Genomic DNA, 25392 nt, shown 5'->3' with positions numbered 1-25392 from the left:
TCTGTCACTCACAGTCCTATGACTTTCGACCCCCCCGCTGCTAGGTGTTCTGTTCCAACTGCACACTGAAGTGGTGTTAATAATCTCAATGCCAAATAAGATGCAAATGATTGACATGAAATTATAGTTGTGCTCAAAAGTTTATATACCCCAGCAGAATTTTTGCTTTCTTAGCCTGTTTTCAGAGAATATGAGTGATAACACCAAAACTTTTTCTCTACTCATGGTTAGTGGTTGGGCGAAGCCATTTATTGTCAAACCACTGTGTTTTCTCTTTTTAAATCCTAATGACAACCAAAACATCCAAATGACCCTGATCAAAAGTTTACATACCCTGGTGATTTTGGCCTGAAAACATGCACAGAAGTTGACACAAATGGGTTTGACAGGCTATTAAAGGTAATATCCTCACCTGTGACCTGTTTGTTTGTAATCAATGCAGCACGGGCAGCACGGTGGCGCAGTGGTTAGCACTGCAGCCTTGCAGCGCTGGAGTCCCGGGTTCAAACCCCACCAAGGACAACATCTGCAAAGAGTTTGTATGTTCTCTCCGTGTTTGCGTGGGTTTCCTCCGGGCACTCCGGTTTCCTCCCACATTCCAAAGACATACTGATAGGGAATTTAGATTGTGAGCCCCATCGGGGACAGTGATGATAATGTGTGCAAGCTGTAAAGCTTATTATTTATTATTAATGTGTGTGCATAAAAGCTGAGTGAGTTTCTGGGATCCAGACAGACTCTTGAATCTTTCATCCAGCCACTGACGTTTCTGGATTGTGAGTCATGGGAAAATTAAAAGAAATGTCAACGGATCCACGTGAAAAGGTAGTTGAACTGTATAAAATAGGAAAGGGATACAAAAATATATCCAAGGAATTGATAATGCCAGTCAGCAGCGTTCAAACTGTGATTAACAAGTGGAAAATCAGGGGCTCTGTAAAAACAAAACTACGGTCAGGTAGACCAATAAATGTCATCCACAACTGCCAGGAAAGTTGTTCTGGATGCAAAGAAAAACTCACAAATATCATCAGCGGAACTAGCGGTGTGGGTGATTCAAGATGCACAATAAGGAAGCACTTGAAGAAAAATGGGCTGCAAGGTCGAGTCGCCAGAAGAAAACCATTACTGTGCAAATGCCACAAAGAATCTCACCTACAATATGCCAAACAGCACAGAGACAATTCACAAATCTTCTGGAACAAGGTAATTCGGTGTGATGAGACCAAAATTGAACTTTTTGGCCACAACCATAAATGTAACATTTGGAGAGAGGTCAACAAGGCCTATGATGAAAGGAACACACCATTGCTACTGTAAAACATGGAGGTGGATTGTTGATGTTTTGGGGATGTGTGAGCTACAAAGGCACAGGAAACTTGGTCAAAGTTGAAGGAAAGATTAATGCAGCACGTTATCAGCAAATACTGGATGCAAATTTACACTCATCAGCCCAGAAGCTGTGCATGGGATGTACTTGGACGTTCCAACATGACAATGATCCAAAGCACAAGGTCAAGTCGACCTGTCATTGGCTACAGCAAAACAATGTGAAGGTTCTGGAGTGGCCATCTCCGTCTCCTGACCTGAATATCATTGAGTGACTCTGGTGAGATCTCAAGCGCGCAGTTCATGCTAGACAACCCAGGAATTTACAGGAACAGGAGGCTTTTTGCCAAGAAGAGTGGGCAGCTTTACCATCTGAGAAAATAAAAAACCTCATCCACAACTACCACAAAAGACTTCAATCCGCCATTGATGCTAGAGGGGGCAATACACGGTATTAAGAAATGGGGTATGTAAACATTTGATAAGGGTCATTTGGATGTTTTGGGTTGTCATTATGATTTCAAAAGAGAAAACACAGTAGTTTGACAATAAATGGCTTCACTCAACCACTAACCTTGAGTGGAGAGAAAGATTTGGTGTTATCATTCATATTCTATGAAAAAAGGCCAAGAAAGCAAAAATTCTGCCGGGGTATGTAAACTTTTGAGCACAACTGTATATTTCCAATATTCTTCACAATAACGTTTAAAAATATTCAAAATATTTTTTTTTCTATTTAATGAAGAAACTAAATAATTCACTTGAATTAGGTGGATGAAGTCTAACATTAGCCACAAAAAGTTTCTTGTAACAGCCACAAAAAAGCTGGCGTGCATCAGCAATTACCGTATATACTCGAGAATAAGCCGAGAATTTCAGCCCATTTTTTAGGCTGAAATTGCCCCTTTCGGCTCTTACTCGAGTCATTCCCAGGGGTCAGCAGGGGAGGGGGAGCGGCAGCTGTGTAATAATACTCACCTGCTACTGGCGTGGTCCCTGCTCCTCCCTGGTTCCCAAGCGCCTGCAGCTTCTTCCTCTAGTGAGCGGTCACATGGTACCGCTCATTACAGTAATGAATATGGACCCGACTCCACTCCCATAGGTGTGGAGCCGCATATTCATTACTGTAATGAGCGGTACCATGTGTCCGCTCATTACAGGAAGAAGCTGCTGGTGCCAGGGAACAGACGTGTAGGGACTGCGCCAGGAGCAGGTGAGTATAACGCAGTGCGTGATATTCACATGTTCCCCGTTCCACCGATGGGTGCCGCTGTGTCTTCCGCATCCTCTGCAGTGATGCTCAAGTCAGAGGGCACGATGACGCAATTAGTGCGCGCCGCCTTCTGCCTGAACAGTCAGTGCAGAGGACGGGGAAGACACAGCGGCGCCCGTCGGTGGAACAGGGAGCAGGTGAATGTAGCAAGTGCCGGGGGCCTGAGGGGTATGGGGCAAATGTCTGGATGGAGCATCTTATGGGGCCATGTGCAGCATTATATAGGGCAAATATCTGTATGGAGCATCCTATGTGGCCATGTGCAGCATTATATGGGGCAAATATCTGTATGTGGCCATGTGCAGCATTATATGGAGCAAATATCTGTATGGAGCATCTTATGGGGCCATGTGCAGCATTATATGTGAAAAATATCTCTATATAGCATCTTATGGGGCCATGTGCAGCATTATATGGGGCAAATATCTCTAGCATCTTATAGGGCCATGTGCAGCATTATATGGAGCAAATATCTCTATGGAGCATCTTATGGGGCCATAATCAATTTGTGGAGCATTATATGGGGCAAATGTCTGTATGAAGCATCTTATGGGGCCATAATCAACATTTGTGCAGCATTGTATGGGGCATATTTTGTATGGAGCATCTTATGGGGCTCATCATGAACTGTATGGAGCATTATATGGGGCTCCTGATTCAATATGGATATTCAAAAACAGTTAAACTACTGATGTCTCAATTAATTTTACTTTTATTGGTATCTATTTTTATTTTTGAAAATTACCAGTAGCTGCTGCATTTCCCAATCTAGGCTTATACTCGAGTCATTAAGTTTTCCCAGTTTTTTGTGGCAAAATTAGGGGTCTCGGCTTAAACTTGGATCGGCTTATACTCGAGTATATACGGTACTTACTGTACATTTACGTTGCTTTAGTTGTATTTTTTTTCTATTTTATGAAGAAACCTGTGTTTGTACTAATTGATGCATTCTAATTTGCAAAAACTGTCAATGGACAATCTAAAAAGGTTGTCGAGCAGACCAAAACCTGAAAATGCAGGTGTGCAAACTGAATTATTAGACTATATTGCTGGTTAATGTACATGACAGATGTTCTAATGTATGATGTAGCCATGGAAGGTAACGAGTCTAGAAATAGAAAATCCTAGTGCTCTGTTAGGACATAATTAGAACAAAATGACATCATTCTGTTTCAACTTCCATATGGACTTTGTTTGAGCTTGTTACACTGTAAACAGACACATATTAATTATAATTTATACTGAAAAGAAATACTTAAGATTGTAAAAACAGTCTTGCTTGACATCACTTGGATGGAATGTTCTGCAAACAAAAATGACGGCATCATACCTTTACCAGGTATCAATATTATTCTTGACAGATTCTTTTCCATTTAATAATTAACCAAATTCCTCAGTTTCACACTACAATATTATATCCAAGTTGTCTGTGTTCCATGGTCTATATACAAATCGCAATGCCCGTTTGGACACTGGTCTTCTATTCCAAACTAACAGCCTCATATATGCCTGTAGTTGTTAGTTCAGATAATAAGGTTAGGAAAAATTCAGCCTTAACCTGTAAATTCTGTCCATATTTCTATATTCTATATGGGTTTATGTTTTCTCTGTCAAGAACTGTCCCCTCACTCGGGACACCCCCACTTACCACACTTATAGGAATGCATGTACCATTAACACCCAGCAGCTTGTGGACAATCTACACTCCTCTTTAGCTTGCATCTCCTCCCACTCCTGTCCAAACTTAGCATTGTCACACTACAATCATACATTGCAGAGCACCCTGGATGAAACAGCACCTACCATATGCAGAAAGACCAGACACAGACAATGGCAACCCTGGCACACGATGCAAACACGCTTTCTTCAGCATTGCTCAAGGTGCGCTGAGCGTCAGTGGAGAAAACCGCTTTAGCAGAGGATTTCATCCACTATAAGCTCATGGTCAAAATTTAGTCTGCCCTTCATCTGGCCAAACAATCCTACTTCACCACCCTCATCACTTCACTAGTAGTGTTGAGCATTCCGATACCGCAAGTATCGGGTATCGGCCGATACTTGCGGTATCGGAATTCCGATACCGAGATCCGATACTTTTGTGGTATCGGGTATCGGTATCGGATACATAGAGATGTGTAAAATAAAGAATTAAAATTAAAAATATTGATATATTTACCTCTCCGGCGGCCCCTGGACTCAGCGCGGGTAACCGGCAGGCTTCGTTGTTCAAAATCAGCGCTTTTAGGACCTGAGAATCACGTCCCGGCTTCTGATTGGTCGCGGGCCGCCCATGTGACCGCCACGCGACCAATCACAAGCCGCGACGTCACCGCAAGCTATTAACGCGCTCATTTTTAAAAATGAGCGCGTTAATGGCTTTCAAAGACGTAGCGGCTTGTGATTGGTCGCGGCCACGCGACCAATCACAAGCCGCGACGTCACCGCAAGCTATTAACGTGCTCATTTTTAAAAATGAGCGCATTAATGGCTTTCAAAGACGTAGCGGCTTGTGATTGGTCGCGGCCACGCGACCAATCACAAGCCGCGACGTCACCGCAAGCTATTAACGCGCTCATTTTTAAAAATGAGCGCGTTAATGGCTTTCAAAGACGTAGCGGCTTGTGATTGGTCGCGGCCACGCGACCAATCACAAGCCGCGACGTCACCGCACGCTATTAACGCGCTCATTTTTAAAAATGAGCGTGTTAATAGCTTGCGGTGACGTCGCGGCTTGTGATTGGTCGCGTGGCCGCGACCAATCACAAGCCGCTACGTCTTTGAAAGTCATTACCGCGCTCATTTTTTAAAATGAGCGCGTTAATAGCTTGCGGTGACGTCGCGGCTTGTGATTGGTCGCGTGGCGGTCACATGGGCGGCCCGCGACCAATCAGAAGCCGGGACGTGATTCTCAGGTCCTAAAAGCGCTGATTTTGAACAACGAAGCCTGCCGGTTACCCGCGCTGAGTTCAGGGGCCGCCGGAGAGGTAAATATATCAATATTTTTTATTTTAATTCTTTATTTTACACATCCCTATGGATCCCAGGGCCTGAAGGAGAGTTTCCTCTCCTTCAGACCCTGGGAACCATGAGAATACCTTCCGATACTTGATGTCCCATTGACTTGTATTGGTATCGGATATCGGTATCGGCGATATCCGATATTTTTCGGGTATCGGCCGATACTATCCGATACCGATACTTTCAAGTATCGAACGGTATCGCTCAACACTATTCACTAGCTAACAATCCAAAACGACTTTTTGAAACCCTAAACTTCCTCCTTAGCCCTATAGCACAGGCCCCCATCACGAAACTCAGTGGTGAGGCGCTGGCCACTCCTTTCCTAGAAAAAACTCAGCCATATCCACCAGGACATTTCTGCCCAATCTCCTCAGAGCCTACATTCCCTTCTCTGCCACACTGCAATCTCAAGCGTTAGTGCCTTGGCCATTCTGCAGACCGCTGGTTGATAGAGACCTGCAGAATACAGATGAGAGGGCAGTAGTGCATGGCAATCATATCTCCCTGCTCAACTGCAGGGCTTAACTGTATCGGCACGCTATGCAGGCTGATCAGTTAAGGGTAGCGTAGCCCCAGGTGGGACCCTCTGAGCGTGGGGCCCAGGGCAACCACCCCCTTTCCTCCCCTCCCCTGGTAGCTACACTACTGGACCCTGGCCTCACAAAAATATACTAGATTTCATCAGATAGATTGTATTTTAGCTGGACTTCACATAAGTCATGCACCAATGAGAAGTGCTAAGCATCGCTTAAAAATTGTCTACGTGGATCTATTAATTATATCTTGCAGAGCGGAAACTAACTCACGTATCAGACCTTCCTATCCAAGTTAAACCTGTGTCTGCTTATATTCCCTGTATGACTTGCTATCTGATAACACCCACTTGCACATAACAAGGTAACTCATTAAAACAGTTTGATTGCTAATATGGAGAGGTGAAAAATAAAAAAACAAAAAAAAGTTTTATTCTGCTCCTGCTTTGTAGCCACTTTTAGTGAAAGGCCTTTAAAAAGGTTGTTTCCATGAAATACATGTATTACTTACCCACAAGATAAATAATATATTCAAGATCCCAGTGGTCAGATTCTCAATGTTCAGAAGAATTAAATGAACTGGTGGAATGGAGCGGCAGTGCAGATGCCCAACCATCACTTCTTTAACTTCTTTCAGACTGTCAGACCCCTAGCAATCACTCTTTTATCATTTATTCTGCAAATAGGTGATAAATGTAGTTAGGAGGACAACCCTGTTAATGTTAGTAAGAGCAGATGCAGACGGCCGTAGATTCTCTCATCAAGGAGAATTAGATTAATTATGGAAGTGACACTGACCAGTGTTTAATCAGGGTGTGATCACGGTGTCATCCGACTCAAATGTCATCTAAGTACAGTCTAATGGTTTCCACGCACTCACAGACTTGCATGGCCAAATGTGATCTGAATATTGGATCAAACTTGAGCATGCAGCTATTTTTTCCTTGGACAGTCTCGGTCCGAGAAAAAAGTTGGACATGTTCACGGCTTCATAGACTAACATTGGTCTGAGTGTGATCCATTGTTTTATTGGATCGTACTCGGACAGCAAATATGCTAGTGTTCAGGAGACCGGGATAAGGATATAGTGCTATTGCCCAATTACACTGCCATCGTGATCTATCACTTTTTATTATTTTTTTCATGTTGTTTTCAATTTGTTCTAACTCTAGATGTAAAGTAGTTTGTACAAAATATTCAGTATAAAAAAAATGAAATAACTTTCCATTATACAAACAAAGGTCATAAACTATATAAATCCTCCAAACTCTCAATCTGGCTCGGCAGTACACAGCTTCTGAGTATTTAACGCACGCTGTATAGAGCTACTGGAACGTCTGCACAATACGCCGGAGACAGATTTGACTGACAGGCACATTCTTCTGTTTTTACTGAATAAAGCCAGGAGATTATACCCTTCATTTTGTGCTACAAAGTCTGGAAATATCTATGATTTAAACACGCCTCTGACTGATTTACAATCTGCTCATAGAATAACAGTGCCAATCATTTTACCCAGCGAATGTAAGGGGGCGTCTTATCATATATTCAACGTTTAGATAAATCTTCGCCTTTTACAAGCTGTTAAAAATCATCCAGTTAAGAGTTATATTGACCTATATAATAGACTGACATCTGCTGTTCAAAGGATATAGCAGCATGCTGACCCACCTAATGGTGGACAGATATGCTTAAACCTTTCCTCACCGGGCGATTTTCCATTTTTGTGCTTTTTATTTTTCAGTCAACATATTTTTTGCAGGATGAGCTGAACTTCTGAATTACACTATCCATTAGGCCTCTTTCACCCATCCGTGTCTTGGGATGTGTGGTGACAGTTTTCACACATACAGGAGACACTGACACACATAGACCCATTCAAGAGAATGGGTCTGTGCACATGTCAGTGTGTTTCCAAAGACCGCGGGTCCGAGAGCAAAACACGCTGACATGTCCATTTTTTACCGTCAGCACGGGCCACAAAAGGTTCAGCACATGTGCACACGGAGGACACACATGGATGTCATCCGAGTAAAATGCACTGGTGCCAGGGAAGAAGCGATACAGTAAGTGCAGTTCCCTGGCGCCGGGTCACTGATCACGGCTCTCATCATTCTCCCCTGCTCTGCTGGCGATCGGCGCGAGCAGAAGAGAATGATGAGAGTTATAATCAAGAGATAAGAATGACAGCAGGCGGCAGCTGATGGGACTATTACCCCATCAGCCTACACATGCTGCAGCTAATAACAGTTATGGCAGAAGCATCTGATGAGAGAATTCCTCACCCCTGCTGTAAATAAATTAATAAATGAAAAAACCTGGCGTTTGTTCACCTCTACTGTATTCTCTCTAACCAGCCAGGCAAAACTCACTGCTGGGTTCTGCAACCCTCAGGTGTCACATTCAGCAAGGCTAGCTATCAAGAATAGAGGGGTCCCCATGCTGTTTTTTTTAATTATTTAAATAAATAATTAAAAAAAAATGGCGTGGGGTCCCCTCAATTTTTGACAATCAGCCTTGCTAATGCCGACAGCTGGGGGCCGGTATTCTCAGGCTGTTAAAGGGCCAGTGATATAGGCCCCACAGCCTAAAAATATCAGCCTGCAGCTGCTCAGAAAAGGTACATCTATTAGATGTCCCAAATCTGGTGCTTTGCCTGGCCATTCCCTCACCTTCGTATTGTCAGGTGACATCAAGCCCACTTGTTAGTAATGGAGAGACATCTATAACACAACTATCATTACTAATCCTATAGTTGTATTGTAAGTAAAGACTCAGCCAGAATAAAGTGTTTTATTTGAAATAAAACAAAACACACTTTTTCCATTTTTATTTAAAAATAACAAACACAATTATACTCATAGTTAGCAAGGCCAAAAAAATGACATTTGTCCATCCAGTTCAGCCTATATTCTGTCAGAATAAATCCCCAGGTCTACGTCTTTCTAAAGAATCTAATAACTGTAAGATACAATATTGTTGCGCTCCAGGAAAACATCCAGGGCTCTCTTGAACCCCTCGACTGAGTTCGCCATCACCACCTTCTCTCACTGCCCTAACAGTAAAGAATCCTTTTCTATGTTGCTGAAAAAACCTTCTCTCCTCCAGATGCAGAGAATGCCCCCTTGTAACTGTCACCTTCCTTGGTATAAACAGATCCTGGGAGAGATATTTGTATTGTCCCCTTATATACTTATACATGGTTATTAGATCGCCCCTCAGTCATCTTTTTTCTAGACTAAATAATCCTAATTTTGCTAATCTCTCTGGGAATTGTAGTTCCCCCATCCCCTTTATTAATTTTGTTGCCCTCTTTTGTACTCGCTCTAGTTCCATTATATGCTTCCTGAGCACCGGTGCCCAAAACTGAACACAGTACTCCATGTGCGGTCTAACCAGTGATTTGTACAGAGGCAGTATAATGTTCTCATCATGTGTATTTAGACCTCTTTTAATGCACCCCGTGATCCTGTTTGCCTTGGCAGCCACTGCCTGGCACTGGCTGCTCCAGGTAAGTTTATCATTAATTAGGATCCTCAAGTCCTTCTCCAGATTTACCCAGTGGTTTCCCATTCAGTATGTAATGGTGATATTGATTCCTTCTTCCCATGTGTATAACCTTACATTTGTTATAACCGTCACTGCCACCTCTCGGCCCAAGTTTCCAACTTATCCAGATCCATCTGTAGCAGAATACTATCTTCTCTTGTATTGACTGCTTTACATAGTTTTGCATCATCTCCAAATATCGATATTTTACTGTGTAAACCTCTTGCCAGATCATTAATAAATATGCTGAAGAGAATAGGTCCCAACACCGACCCCTGCGGTACTCTACTGGTCACAGCAACCTAGTTAGAGAATATACCATTTATAACCACCCTCTGCTTTCTATCACTAAGCCAGTTACTTACCCATTTACACACATTTTCCACCAGACCCAGCATTCTCATTTTGTGTACCAACCTCTTCTGTGGCACGGTATCAAACACTTTGGAAATCCAGGTATACAACGTCCAAATACTTACCTTTGTCCAGTCTATAGCTTACCTCTTCATAAAAACTGATTAGATTGGTTTGACAGGAGCGATTTCTCATAAACCCATGCTGATAGGGAGTTAAACAGTTATTCTCATTGAGATAATTCAGAATAACATCCCTCAGAAACCCTTCAAATATTTTACCAACAATAGAGGTTAGACTTACTGGCCTATAATTTCCAGGTTCACTTTTAGAGCCCTTTTTGAATATTGGCACCACATTTGCTATGCGCCAGTCCTGTGGAACAGACCCCGTCGCTCTAGAGTCCCTAAATATAAGAAATAATGGCTTGTCTATTACATTACTTAGTTCTCTTAATACTCGTGGGTGTATGCCATCCGGACCCGGAGATTTATCTATTTTAATCTTATTTAGTCTGTTTCGCACCTCTTCGTGGGTTAGATTGGTGACCCTTAATATAGGGTTTTCTTTGTCTCTCGGCATTTCACCTAGCATTTCATTTTCCACCATGAATACCGTGGTGAACAAGGCGTTTAATATATTAGCTTCTTCATCTGCAACCATTCTTTCCTCACAATTTTTGAAGGGGGCCTACACTTTCACTTTTGATTCTTTTACTATTGATATAGTTGAAGAAGAGTTTGGGATTAGTTTTACTCTCCTTAGCAATGTGCTTCTCTGTTTCCTTTTTCGCAGCTTTAGTTTTTTAAATAAAGTATTTTTCTCTTCAACGGTGCCATCATGCTTTAGTAGGCTAAATACTTTCTTTTTACTGTTAATTGCCCCTCTTACTTCTTTGTTTAGCCACATTAGGTTTTCCCTATTTCTTGCTCTTTTATTCCCACAAGGTATAAACCACTTACAGTGCCTATTTAGGATGTTCTTAAACATTTCCCATTTTGTTATCTGCATTCTTATTTCTGAGGACATTGTCCCAGTCAACCAGATTAAGGGCATCTCTAAGCTGGTCAATTTTTGTATAAATCGTGTTTATTAAGTGAAGCGAAGAATAAAAGTGAACGGTACAATCACGTAGATCAACAGAATACCAGGTAGAATTAAACGTTAATCAAGAAATGCATTACAGCAACACCATGCATCTTGCACTTTAACATTCTGATGAATAATACTACTGATTGGTATTATAAAATATTAACCATAAAGAATAACTGGAGTGATTAATAACCAATATAAATCTCAATATGATTCTTCAATAATCACAATGTTTATTCAAACTAAAGGAGGGGAGAAAGACAAACAAAAAGATTAAGATAAAGAAGAGAAAGGGGGATAGAAAGAAAAGGAGAGGATTGGGTAGGGAAATGGGGTATGTTGGGGAGAAGTGTGGCTATCGTCCCATCCCAGCGGTCAGGGCGCGGACCGAGAAGCAATCTAGTAACAAATGAGAGCGAGCCATGCATTGCATCAGGCTCCAGAAATCCATAGATCCAGGTCAGGGGTTTCCCTGAAAGCTATCCATGGGGCCCATGTGGTATAGGTTTTATCTACATTGCCTGGGGATTGATTTATTAATTGCTCCATTCTATAGATGTCATTGAGTTCTGCCACGAACTCCGCACGTGAGGGAAATTTTTCTTGTTTCCAAAAGCGTGGGATCAAATTCCTAACCGCGGTAAGAAAGTGTCTAAGGATGCCCTTCTTGTATCGAGAAATCGACAAATCACATAAGGATAATAATGCTAGGCTTGAAGAGGGTTGGATCTGTGTGATAGACATCTTGTTATGGAGCTCAAAGACGGCCAACCATAAGGCTTTTATGGGGGGGCAGTAAGCTGGTCAATTTTTGCCTTTGTAAAGTTCAGTGTTTTTGTGACTCCCTGACAAGTCCCCCTAGTGAAAGACAAGTGAAACTGTACAATTTTGTGGTCGCTATTTCCTAGATGCCCGACAACCTGCAGATTTTTTATTCTGTCAGGTCTATTAGATAGTATTAGGTCTAAAACTGCTGCTCCTCTGGTTGCATTCTGCACCAATTGTGAAAGATAAATTTTCTTGGTTATTAGCAGAAACCTGTTGCCTTTATGGGTTTTGCAGGTCTCTGTTTCCCAGTTAATATCGGGGTAAAGTCCCCATAAGAAGGACCTCATTGTGGGTTGCAGCTTCATCTTTTTGCATTAGTAGTAGACTTTCCATGATTTCTGTTATATTTGGGGGTTCATAACAGACTCCAATGAGAATTTTTCCCTCCATGTATTTCGACTCATATGGACTCCACATCCTCCCTTAAAGTGTACTTTAGACAAGACTTTACATAAAGACAAACCCCTCCTCCTCTCCGATTTTTATGATTCTTTCTAAACAGACTGTAACCCTGTAAGTTAACTGCCCAGTCATAGCTTTCATCTAACCATGTCTCGGTAATTCCCACTATGTCATAGTTACCTGTAGATATTTCTGCTTCTAGTTCTTCCATCTTGTTTGTCAGGCTTCTGGCATTTGCGAGCATGCAGCTTAGAGAATTTTGTTTTGTTCCAATCTACTCCCTGTAGATTGTTTTAGAAAAATTTCTTACCTCCCTTCTGAGTATGTTGTCTTGGGTCTTCTTTGCCGCACATCATATGCTTCATGAATATTTTTTCTGGCTTCATGTTTGAGTCTAATGTTTTTCTTCCCATCCCCTCTTCTTCTAGTTTAATGACCTCCTGATAAGTGTAGCAAGCCTTCTGGCGAATGTGTGTTTTCCAGGTTAAGGTTTGTTGAGATGTAGTCTGTCTCTGGTGAGGAGTCCATCATACGGGTAATTCACACCGTGGTCCAGGAATCCGAGTCCTTGTTGACTGCCCCATAGTCTTAGCCAGTTGTTCAAGGATCCTGTTCCTTCTCCTGGTGCCATGCCTGTCTACTGGAAGGATAGAACAAAAAACTACCTGGGCATCCAGTTCCTTTACTTTCTTACACAACTCTTCAAAGTCCTTGCAGATTGTTGATAGGTCCTTCCATACCATGTCATTGGTGCCAACATGTATCAAAAGAAATGGGTGGATGTCCTTGGCACTGATGAGCTTTGGTATCCTATTGGTCACATCCTTGATCTTTGCACCTGGGAAGCAGCATACTTCTCTTGTGCTTATGTCTGGTCTGCAGATGGCTGCTTCTGTGCCTCTCAGTAGCGAGTCTCCCACCACAACCAGTCTTCTTCGCTTCTTGGCTGTACATTTTGTTGTCACTTCTGGGTGTTGCTGTGTGCCTTTTGCTTCTTTGTTTGCTGGTAGTGCCTCATCCTTACGTGTGCCATCTTCATCCTCAGCAGGATCTACGAGCAACATGGCAGATGTGACAATCTACATGGTGCGCTGCAACATGTGTTACATGTTCACAGATCGACCAGAAGAAGAATTCAACTTCACCTGCCAGAAGTGTAGACTACCGGCCCTTTTAGAAGAAAAAGTGGGGGTTCTGGAAGAAAGAATTGCAACTTTGAAACTCATCAAAGAAAATGAAGACTTTCTAGACAGAACGCAAGCATCTCTACTGGTCACAAAAGGTGAAGAAAGTGTCAGAGAACCTCCAAAAGCATACAAGTGGAAACACGTGACCAAAAGAAGCAAGAAGACCATGAAGACATCACCAACCACACAAGGGAGAAACCAATACCAAGGCCTTGTGGACTTGCTGTGTGTCTTCCTTCTTGTGCAATCTGCTGTGCATTTTCCTTCTTCTGTAATCTACTCAATTAGCCAAGCTTTCTTGCAATAATGTGCTAGAGGCAGAAATTAGTAAGGAGCGCGGTTTTTGCTCTCCAACCAGCTGGTCCCGACTGTACCCAATGATCCTCTTGCTGAGGGAGACTCTTCGCTTTTCCCAGAAGACACCTGGAATATGCAAATTGTCCTCTTCAAGCTTCAATCCCTGGTTTGATGATGCTTTCCAAGCAGGTGGTCCCGGCTGTACCCAATGATCCTCTTGCTGAGGGAGACTCTTTGCTTTTCCCAGAAGACACCTGGAATATGCAAATTGTCCTCTTCAAGCTTCAATCCCTGGTTTGGCGATGCTTTCCAAGCAGCTGGTCCCTGCTGTACCCAACGATCCTCTTGCTGAAGAAGACTCTTCGCTTTTCTCACTTTAAGGCACCTAACACTTATTCCACCGAAGCCCTCGCTCTAATGTAATAAAAGTAAAATAAATAAAAACAATATCCCTCATCTCTCCATCGTTCTGTCCCATGCTGTAATCCATGTTTGGTGGCTACATAGTTTTCAACTTGGACGGTATGAATTCAGCAGGAAAAAAGAAAGAAACCAGAACGTATCGTTCCTAATCACGTCTGACCACTTTTAACTAACAACCCAGCATAGCCAGCCACTAGACTCTAAAACTTAACATTTAATATGTATACCTCTAAAATTATGTGTACTTTAAAAACAATTAGGTGCTCATGTTTAAACGTGCACTAGACAAGAAAAATGGCATGATCTCACCCAATTGCTGTCTCTCTTCTTGTTGTAGTTTCTTGTGCTTATTGAGAGCACGGCATGGGACGGAGACCAATAGACCTTTTCCAATGGGGGGGAGAAGAAAAGAAAAAAAAAAAAAAAAAAAAAAAGATATAGGTAGGTGGGGGGGAAGGGTTTGAAGCTATCTTCCCTGTCGTGCCCCGTGTATAAGACTCCCGCCCTAACAAGGGCAGTCCCCAAGTTTGAGCCTACTTAATGAAGCCCTTTGGTTAGTATAACCACCCTGATGATATCATCCAGGGTGGTTATACTAACCAAAGGGCTTCATTAAGTAGGCTCAAACTTGGGGACTGCCCTTGTTAGGGCGGGAGTCTTATACACGGGGCACGACAGGGAAGATAGCTTCAAACCCTTCCCCCCCACCTACCTATATCTTTTTTTTTTTTTTTTTTTTTTTTCTTTTCTTCTCCCCCCCATTGGAAAAGGTCTATTGGTCTCCGTCCCATGCCGTGCTCTCAATAAGCACAAGAATCTACAACAAGAAGAGAGACAGCAATTGGGTGAGATCATGCCATTTTTCTTGTCTAGTGCACGTTTAAACATGAGCACCTAATTGTTTTTAAAGTACACATAATTTTAGAGGTATACATATTAAATGTTAAGTTTTAGAGTCTAGTGGCTGGCTATGCTGGGTTGTTTGCAACTTGGACGGTACCAAGATGCGATCGTCCAGGCTGAGAACCATTGGTGAATGATCTGCTGCGAGCGGAGTATCATTGAACAGTGGTAACATCATTGTAGTTGCTGCCGGTAAGTTAGGCTGCATTCCCAGCCAGGCTGAACTGCAGTGACTTCAGTACCATGGGGAAAAAGTCAGTCCTGCGGTCACCACAATTCAAGCTCAGTGTCTTCACAGCATATCACCGTGAGAATTTTTCAACACCATGAGAGCGTTTTCAAAACAGATTCTTTGGAGGTTAAACAGAGTGTCAAAATACCAATGTCATTCTGTGCCATGGTTACATAAAAAATTACATGACAGTAGAAAAGTTGAGTATGAGTAAGCTTTGTAAGAAAAAGATAGATAGATAGACAGATAGATAGATATGAGATAGGTAGATAGATCCTTTTAGATTTATGATAGATGGATAGATAGATAGATATGTGATGAATGATAGATAGGTAGATAGATACACACAGATAATAGATGAATACGATAGATATATAGATAGATCTATAGTGTAGAAAGGTAGAAAATAACTGTAGATTGATAATGTTGAAGGATGTAATAAAGATAGCTTGCAGTTTGTACATACAGTATGTAGTTTCTTAATCTGTGAGTTTATAATTAGGATCACACAAAATGAAGGACTTTAAATGGAAACTGTACTTTCAACAAACTTTGCATAAATTAATAGTACAGGCAAATATAGGAAACTTCTTATACAATCTCTTCTGATAAATCTGCATTTTTCTACACTCTTGAGCCACTTCTACTTTTCCATTCTAATTATTTACTGAAAATCAGCTCAAATATATCTCAAGATAAGACCTGCTGTAAGCATAGTGAGCTGTGATGTTACACACCCTATAGTACTCTATGAAGAGGGGAGGCAGATGAGAAGTGAGGAGTAGCATGAGAAAACAAATACAGAAACAGACCATGCTGAAGTTAGTGAGTGATCTAACTTATCCCAGAGCTACACTGCTCAGTGTTGTTTTATATTCTCCATATTTCTGAAGCTTTTGTCTGTGTGCTGGTAAGTGAAGTCCAGGAAACCTTCTCTGTGTGCTGCGCTGTATATGGAAGAGCTCATAGCAGCTAGTTTCCTCCCACCAGCTCAGAGTCAATTGACAATTTAGAGACAGAGATTGCAAAGTGGAAAACTGGAGCAAGTGCAGAATACAAGACATATATAAGGGTCAGAAATACTGTTGTTCTTTATGCCTGAACCCATTGCAGCTCCTTCTACAAAGTTACTTGAAGAAATAGTTACACTTTAAAGGGGTTATCCACTACTTTAAAAGTTAACTTTTAACTACAAAATAAAAAAATATGCTCACCTTTCGGACCAACACAGCTCCTCTGTACTCAGTACCTTGTTCCTTGCCAATCTCCTGGCATCAGTATCTTTGATGACCAATGCAGCCAATCAGCTACCATAGATCATTTGCAGCCTTCATATTCAGTCCAAACAATGCTTCCTCCTGTTCGGATGGAAAGTGACGTTGGTAGTCGATCAGTGGCTGCTGAAACCTCTCCACTGGATGTCGATGCCAGAAAACTGGAGAGGCAAACAGTACGTAGCGTGAAGGAGTATCGCTTATTATTTTGTTTTGCATTTTTTGATACAACGCTGGGCTCACTAAGGTTAACTTGTAAAGTAGTGGACAGCCGTCGTCAACATAAAATTGTCCCTCAAAGTTAGAAAAATCTCAACAATCTCAACATTCAGTAACTTATTTATTAACCTGATTGCTTCCCCTTTTACCATTTGCTTAAAATGTATAAATAAGGAAAGAATATAAAAACTTGACATCATATTTAGATGATTAGAAAATAATTTCAACAGAGCAGAAAATCCCTTTCGAAGGAGCTAATGTGTGCTTCTGTACAAAGAGAAGCAAGAAAAGAATCTGCTGATAGGAAGGAGAACAGTTTACAGCTTGGGATGCCGACATTGCAATTATCTTGTGTTTACAAAGGATTAAATATAGTGAAGTATGCATATTTTAGTCATAACACTATGCATTATTAATAACAGACTCGAATGGTGCCGAATGTTTCCTCGCCTGATTTACTGGAGGCTGAAGCTGATAAGACTAGTAGACAAGAATATTCCCTTGGTTGTAATTCTGCCCATAGACTTTCGTCTATGATGGGTTTAGGCTTTGTCAAATATATTTGTAAGTCCCTTCTGTAAGAGGTTACCTAAAATTGTATGCAAGAGGAAATTTGCCTGTAATTACCTGATACTTCATACATATTCTGCTATTTATCACCTCAGTTAGAGATGTACACTGTAGATTTAGGTAATGTGCCACATATTGGAACTGAATGAGAACGGCTGCTGAGGTGTGCTACACTACTAACATAGGGCTGCAGCATCTGATATGTATCATTGTAGGCTTTTCTCTGCTTCCCGTGAATCAACTAGTCTTTAGAAATATCTAAGTTAGAGCTTGATAGACCTGGGCCTTTCAATTCAGTAGCTATTTTCTTATCATAAGAAAGAGCGATATCTTTTCATTACATGGTTTCTCAACCTGGTGCTCTTACATCATGTCACCTACCAACTATCTCACTAAATGGGATAATTCTACAAAAAGGAGTCATAATTTAATAAAACTTAACAAACGTTTATTTCACTAAATTAATCCACAATTATTGAGGTTCTCAGACTTATCACTTGTGAAACAATGATGACGAGATGACAATACTATGTCTCAGTACCAGTTATGCAGAAAATCACATGTAGAATTGCACCTATACATCTAATGAAAAGTATATCGGAACAGGTCATTTACCCATAGCAAAGTCCAACACTGTTTCACTGCCGCAACGCACGTTTCAAGTCACTCGCTTTCTCATTGGTCCATTTTTGTTTCGTTTTCTGAAGAGTTTTGTTGTCCAGGATGCAATATGCTATTTCATTCATTAAAAAATTCTAATAGTTAACTTTAGATTGGATCTATCACCAGATTTCATAATACAAACTGCATACATTGATCTTTTAGACTTGACGAGTGTACTTACTTTTAGAATCCATTTGAGAATAATTTTATCATTCTGATATCAAAACAATTTTATGGTCCCAGCTTTAAATTGAAATAGCTCATGAGTACAAGTGTATTCTGCCTTCACCCAGCCTAACTGACAGCAGCAGCTTAAACTGAGCAGTATGAGATTTAAGCAGGGTAGAGAAACACTGAGGAGCTGTTAGCCAGTAAAGGCGAGTGGAGAGTGGCTTAAACTTTCATATAGGATTAATGCAGCCATGACATGGATTTTAAAAGCAAATGCTGCATCCTGAATAAGTCTCAGATATGTATTTATAATGTATGTAGTTTGATTTGTGCAATCTGGTGACAGCCCTGTTTTGAAGGAAAAAAAACATTAGGAAACATTTTAAAGTCCCATATGTTACAGTTTTTGCCTCTTTTTATGTCTCTTATGACACAAACAGCCATTCACAAGATACAAAATACTGATGAAAACAGCCACTCCCAAAACCTCCCAACCAGTCACACAGTTTTCATCAGTATTTTACACCTGTGCTGCCCCCACCTTTATCATGGGGGTCTGCTGCATCTTGCTAGTGCATTTATAATCTGACTTGGTGTTGGTAAGGAAGTTTCTTTTTCTGGCATGTTTTTTTAATTTATGTTCTTTCATGAGCAGTTCTTAATTTTAGTGTTAGGACTCACAAGTGTGAGGACCCTTGATATGGGTTATGAGTTTGCATTTCGGCCAAAATATCAACCAAAACCTCATGTAATGTATTTATTGTATACATTATTTCTCATTTTTCATTGCACATGTTTCCATTTTTTGCCGTAAGCAGCCAGGCCATTTAGTGTTGGTTGGGTGAACTGAGGTACCTGTCCTTGTGGGGTGCACTCATATAATGTGGAGCAGCCCATCGGATCTAATAGTATGAGCATCATTAATAGGCGTTAACTTAAGCACTGTGATCACACGTACTCTTGCAGCCAGTGACCTACGTAAGCCTCATTTGTGTGCATTTTTTACTCCCCTCCACGAATTGGTAGGTTTGTGAGTGGCTATTCTAATCATTTTTTTGCACCTGCACCTTTATCATGGGGGTCTGGGGCATCTTGCGCATGCATTTATAATCTGACTTGGTATTGGCAAGGCTGTTTCTTTTCCTGACCTCCACAGTTCAAGAGATTGTTGGTTCCAAGTCTACTGTTTGAATGAACTGGTAGCAGAGCATGCTCAGGTCATATCAATTTGAAGTTATAATGGTAGCTGAGAATGGTTCTCAGTTATTTTAGGGATTTCTGTTGACTTTGAACTCAAATAGGGAGATCCTCATTTTTGTGATCATTGAAGTTCCAGTAATATTGCACCATCTGCAGGCAACCTACATTGGCAAATGTAGTGCCTACAGCGGATTAGTCCAGAACTACAAGAACTGGGTGCCTCATGCATTTGAACTTAAAATGACACAGACTACTGCATATGACCTTAAAGCTGCTTCTTGCAAATGCTTTACAGCAGATGTCACCAACCTTTCAGCTCTGAATGAGGGTTGTGAGCCACATTCATATAGAAAGCTACTGTTAATAGCTGTTTGCTACGCGTTGTGTAGCACCAAGCTGGCAGACAGCCACGAACCACACATCACCGGCCCGTGAGCCACATGTGGCTCTCGCACTACAGCAGAGGTCTCAAACTGCATTCCTCAAGGGCTGCAAACAGGTCATGTTTTCAGGATTTCCTTGTACTGCACAGGTGATAATTTAACCACCTATACACATAATGATTACAGCACCTTGTGCAATGCTAAGGAAATCTTGAATACACGTATGGTTTGCGGCCCTCGAGGAATGCAGTTTGAGACCCCTGCGCTACAGGTTGGGAACCCCTACTTTACAGAATATATGAAGGAGCTTCATTAAGAACAATTTCCTAATCTTTCAATTTCCTAATATTTCCGATATTAGAAGAATGTCTTACTTTAGCTACAGACTGTTGATGGTAAAATCAGCCAGTCCAGTGTCTTTATTGTATGTTTGAAGCAGTGATAAAGCAGATAATGCATAAATAATATAAAAGATCAGAGCTTCAGAGATAAAGTCCAGTGGTTATAAAAAATCGCAGTGCTAAACAACAAGTCCTCTTTGTGTTTTTCCTAGTTCTTTTTTGCTCTCATTAAATAAGTGGAAGGGCTCATATTACACGTTGCCTTCATCTCTTCTGTGCTGTACTAATAGCTGTCCAATTTACTTTTGATGTTATTTGAGACATTTGAAATTAAATGTCTGTTTTTATATGTAATTTTAATAAAGATTCCTTTCATCTCCTGAAATAATTAATCACTAGATAATTCACTTTTGATAACACAGTAGCAAGTGTTCCCAGGTACTTGGTTTGATGGACATTTAAAGGTTAAGCCTGCAAAGTTCAGGTGCGGAGCTCACAACCTTATATTATACTTTAGCACAACTGAAGAATTGCATAGAAATACTGTTTGAAAAGATCAGTTTCAGAAAACCCTTATAAAAAAAACAAATATACTGTACTTTACTCACCCCCAGTGCAAAATCTGTTATTGTCTGCAGGGTTGATGCCACCTCAACAGGGTTGCAGCCGGATGCTCTGAGCAGCTCATGCTGTCTACTGGGCGAGAGCCACTTAGCTCACTTATTGGCTGCAGGACTGGCGACATGACATCATCGCTGCAGACCATAACAGACTCCAGGAACAGCAGTGGAGACTTAGCTTCTTTACTCACCTTTACCTTTTTTTCTGGAACAGGTATTATATTGATGTGTGAAGAGGGCCTAAAATGGATTTTCTATTTCCAAATGTTTCAAAAAAAGTTTTTCCCAAACTCTCCCTACCATTTTTATGCATGTCTACTGTGATTCCACATATTGCTACTTCCAGTTATTCTGCCTCCCGCAGCTGCTGTGCTGTATCTTTTATTCTTTCATAGGCTAAAGATGGCGGTCCTGCAGAGCTGGTCGTGTGACCCCCTTATAGCTGAAAGTAAAAACATTGATCATAAATGCCCTGTGCTAGTCTTTGACGTGCTTATCTGCCCTATATAGTCTCTATAGGTGAACTCCATGATGACAAATATATTGTACATTCCAGTCATTAAAAAGAAATCATTAGGAGTATCGCATTACCATATGTCAAAAAATTTACCAGTTGGTGCAGTAGATTCTAAGAAAACCAACAGATTCAGCATTCATGATCTGCATGTTTTTGAGTCTTTGGATTGGATTGGATTGGATTGTAAAGGAGTTAAAAATTATATACATTTCTCTTCATGTTTTGAATTAGAAAACAGTGTTCAATGTTACCAATGCTTAGAAATAAAAACTAGTAAAAAGATTTTATGATTAACTGCTATTATTTTGAACACCACTGTATATACTGTTTTCATAGGGATCTTTCATGTTGTGGTTTACAGCAGTGAAAACTATGAAGTTGTGGCAATGAGCGCTGTCACAACAAAATGGTGCTGTTTCCTCATGATTTTGCAATTATGTTAGGTCTGTTTTCACTGCATGATTGTCGTGAACATCAGATGCAGAGAAGGCCTATGTAAGCAGGCTGTTAAACGACCGCCGATCAATAAACAAGTAGCTGATCGCCAGTTCTTTAGTGGTGGCAGTTGGCCAATATAAGCCAACCATTTGCTATAGTCATCACAAATAACCACAAGATTAAAACTCTTTTTGAATACTAGATTGTGGCCCGATTCTAACGCATCGGGTATTCTAGAATATGCATATCGCTGATTGGTCGAGGCGACCTTTATGACATCATCGTCGCCATGGCAACCATTATGACATCTACGTCGATACTGTGCCCGTCGCTGAATCAGAAACGTGGGATTTCTATGTCCTTTATGACATCATCGTCGCTGTGCCCGTCGCTGATTGGTCGAGGCCTGGCGGCCTTTTGAATACTCAACCAATCAGCGACGCGGCCTGGCGGCCTCGACCAATCTGAGACATGGTATTTCCAGGACAGACAGACAGACAGACAGACAGACAGACGGAAAAACCCTTAGACAATTATATATATAGATACTCTGATAGTGCTCTTCTACCTTAACTGCAGTCAATCTTTAATTGCCCCTTAAACAGTGTGTAATAAAGTTTTCAATTGCTTCTGCTCTCTCGCTCTCTCGGGGAAGGGCGGGGCTAAGGGGTTCAGTCAACTCTCCCTGTGTGGATGATAGTACTGGGACCCATAAGGTGGAATGCCCTATAACACGTACTGTATATTCTGGGGTTGCAGAAGAGCATTTTTTAATACGCATGGTAAGAAAGCTCCTGCATGGTTCATTCACACTCATACATTTTTCAAATCTGTTTTCAGTTGAGGGATCGCATTTCACCTTTTCTGCTGGGTTTAATCAGGAGTTTCCTTGGATGAGTTATTTTAATGGGTCACGTGCTTTGTGGGTGGAGATAGTATGGTCTGCTCTCCTTTGCCTATGTTATATAAGCAATGTTCTGGAATGCATTATCAGCGCGTAACAAACTCCCCTACATCGCTGACTTTTTACTTTCTAATTCTTTTAGCCTTCTGGCTCTCACTGAAACCTGGATCTAGCTGTCAGACACCACTGCCACTGCTGCACTCTCATATGGTGGGCTACAATTTTCACATTCCAACACACCTGAGGGCAGACAAAGTGGAGGTGTTGGTCTGCTACTTTCATCAGGGATAGCTAACACTAGAGAAGACAGAGAAATAATTCCGAAGGATCTAGATTAGCTTGAACAATGGGCAGCGACTAATAAACTGGTATTTAACAGTGAAAAATGCAAGATTCTACATATGGACAAGAAAAATGAAAATCTACAAAAAGGGAAGACCACAACTAAGCATCAGCACATGTGAAAAAGACTTGGGTATAATAATAGATCACAGACTGCACATGAGTTAACAGTGTGATGCAGCAGGAAAAAAAGGCAAACAGTTTTAGGATGTATTAAGAGAAGCATAGAGTCTAGATCACAAGAAGCAATTACCCCCCTCTACTCCTCCTTGGTCAGGCCTCATCTGGAATACTGTGTCCAGTTCTGGGCACCACTTTTTAAAACACAAATTGAAAACCTGGGTAGCTGCCAGGATCATAAGCGGACTGCAAAGTATGTCCTACAATGAACGGTTAATGGATCTTGGAATGTTTAGCTTGCAAAAAAGAAGGCTACAAGGAGGCTTAATAGCTGTCTGCAAATATCTGAAGGGACATCACATTGTAGAGGGATAATCCTTATTCTCATTTACACATGGAAGCACGGGAAGCAATGGAATGAAACTGAAAGGAAGAAGATACAGAATAGATATTAGAAAACTTTTTGACATGGAAGGTGATCATTGAGTGGAACAGGCTGCAATGAGATGTGTTGAATTCAACTTCAATGGAAGTCTTCAAACAGAGGCTGGACAGACATCTGTCTGAGATGGTTTAGTGAATCCTGCGCTGCATTGAGCAGGAGGTTGGACACGATAACAATTGAGGTCCCTTCCAACTCTAACATTCTATGATTCTGTGATCACAATGTACTTTCCAGGCCATTTCAAGGGTAGCCTCACTTATGTTTCCTTCATTTGAAGGTTCTTCAAATCCTTCTTCCTGCGAGTGGCGGTTATGTATCACCGTCCAGGAAAAACCAACCAGTTCCTTGATCATTTTTCCACCTGGCTTCCACACTATATACTGTGATATTCCCACTCTCTTCATGGGGGATTTTAACATCTCCATTTATGACCAGCTCTGCACACCTACCATTTTCTTTCTATAATCTCCTCCTTTGCTTTTCACAGCTTATTAACTCTTCTACACATGAAGACTGGAATACTCTGGACCTGGTCTTCTCCTGGCCCTGCTAACAAACTCTCCTCTCCTCCTCTGCTAACCTACTTGTACCTGATATTGCAATTGCCTTGGGTGGGTCAGGGTTAACCATAACTGCCAAGTAGCATGCTCGCTGCCTTGGGGTTATATTTGATGCAGAACTTTCCTATACAACCACTCGCACATGTCACCTGTATCTTTCTTCACCTCTGAAACTGCAAAAACTCTTACTGTCATTCTTATTCCGTCTCATGTGGATTACTGCAACTGTCTGCTATCTGTCTCCATTTAACCAAACTTTCTCCTCTCCAATCAGTCCTGAAAGCAGCAGCAGCCTGGGTCGTATTTCTATCCATCCTGTGCTAGTCAATGTACCAGTTGACCATTCACTACAGAATACAATACAAACTCATCTCTCTCACCCATAAAGCTCTCCACACTTCAACACCACCCTACCTGAGCTCTCAGTTCTGCAACTGATTTAAGACTAACTTCCTCCGTAATCCGAACTTTGCACCTCTATCTCCGAGACTTCTCGTGCTGTGACAGTTTTCTGGAATGCACTACTCCAAATGATCTGACTAGTACCTAGTCCCCACGTTTTAAAGTGTGCTTTAAAAACACATTTTTGTTAGTCACGTTTATCAAGCTCAATTCACTAACCTAACCATTTCCTATCCAGTTCCTATTCCCTCTTTCTAATTTTTGCTCAGAATCTATTCTCTCTTATTCTTCAGTATCAACAACCTCCATGCACCCAATAGCACTTGGTTACTTTACTTAGATATTGGCTGATGACTGGTTCATGCAGCTATATATAATTTAATGCAGCTATATATAATATCATAACCCCTATTTATTATAATGATGGCTGGACCGTAAATGACAAGAACCTTATACCTACTGTGTCCCCCCTTATTTCTTTAGAGTTTGTAAGGTTGCGAGGAGGGCCCTCACATTGTAAAGTGCTGCAGAATGCAGAATATGTCTGCATTATATAAATATATATTATTAGTTACAGTATCTTCTATGTGATATATGCAGTAGTCATAGTTTCTCCTATATGATGTACTTAGGAGTCTCTGTGACTCCTATGTGATCCATGCAGCAGTCGCAGTGTTTCTTTTGTGATGTTTACAGCAGTCTCAGTATGTACTATGTGATGCATGCAGCAGTTTCAGTCTATCATATGCAAAACATCCAGCAGTTTCAGTGTATCCTATGCTTTGCACACAGCAGTTTCA

General features: G+C 41.2%; 1 protein-coding gene across 2 annotated transcripts in view; it reads right to left on the bottom strand.

Moving 5' to 3' along the window:
* The window catches only part of ARHGAP24 (Rho GTPase activating protein 24), an 896906-nt gene that overhangs the window by 534097 nt on the left and 337417 nt on the right, over positions 1 to 25392 (bottom strand). The gene's annotated exons all lie outside the window — the stretch shown is intronic.

This window comes from Ranitomeya imitator, chromosome 1, assembly GCF_032444005.1.
Source record: "Ranitomeya imitator isolate aRanImi1 chromosome 1, aRanImi1.pri, whole genome shotgun sequence".
Taxonomy (NCBI): Eukaryota; Metazoa; Chordata; class Amphibia; order Anura; family Dendrobatidae; genus Ranitomeya; species Ranitomeya imitator.
The sequence above is the reverse complement of the archived record's forward strand: the minus strand, read 5'-3'. Positions and strand labels throughout refer to the sequence as shown.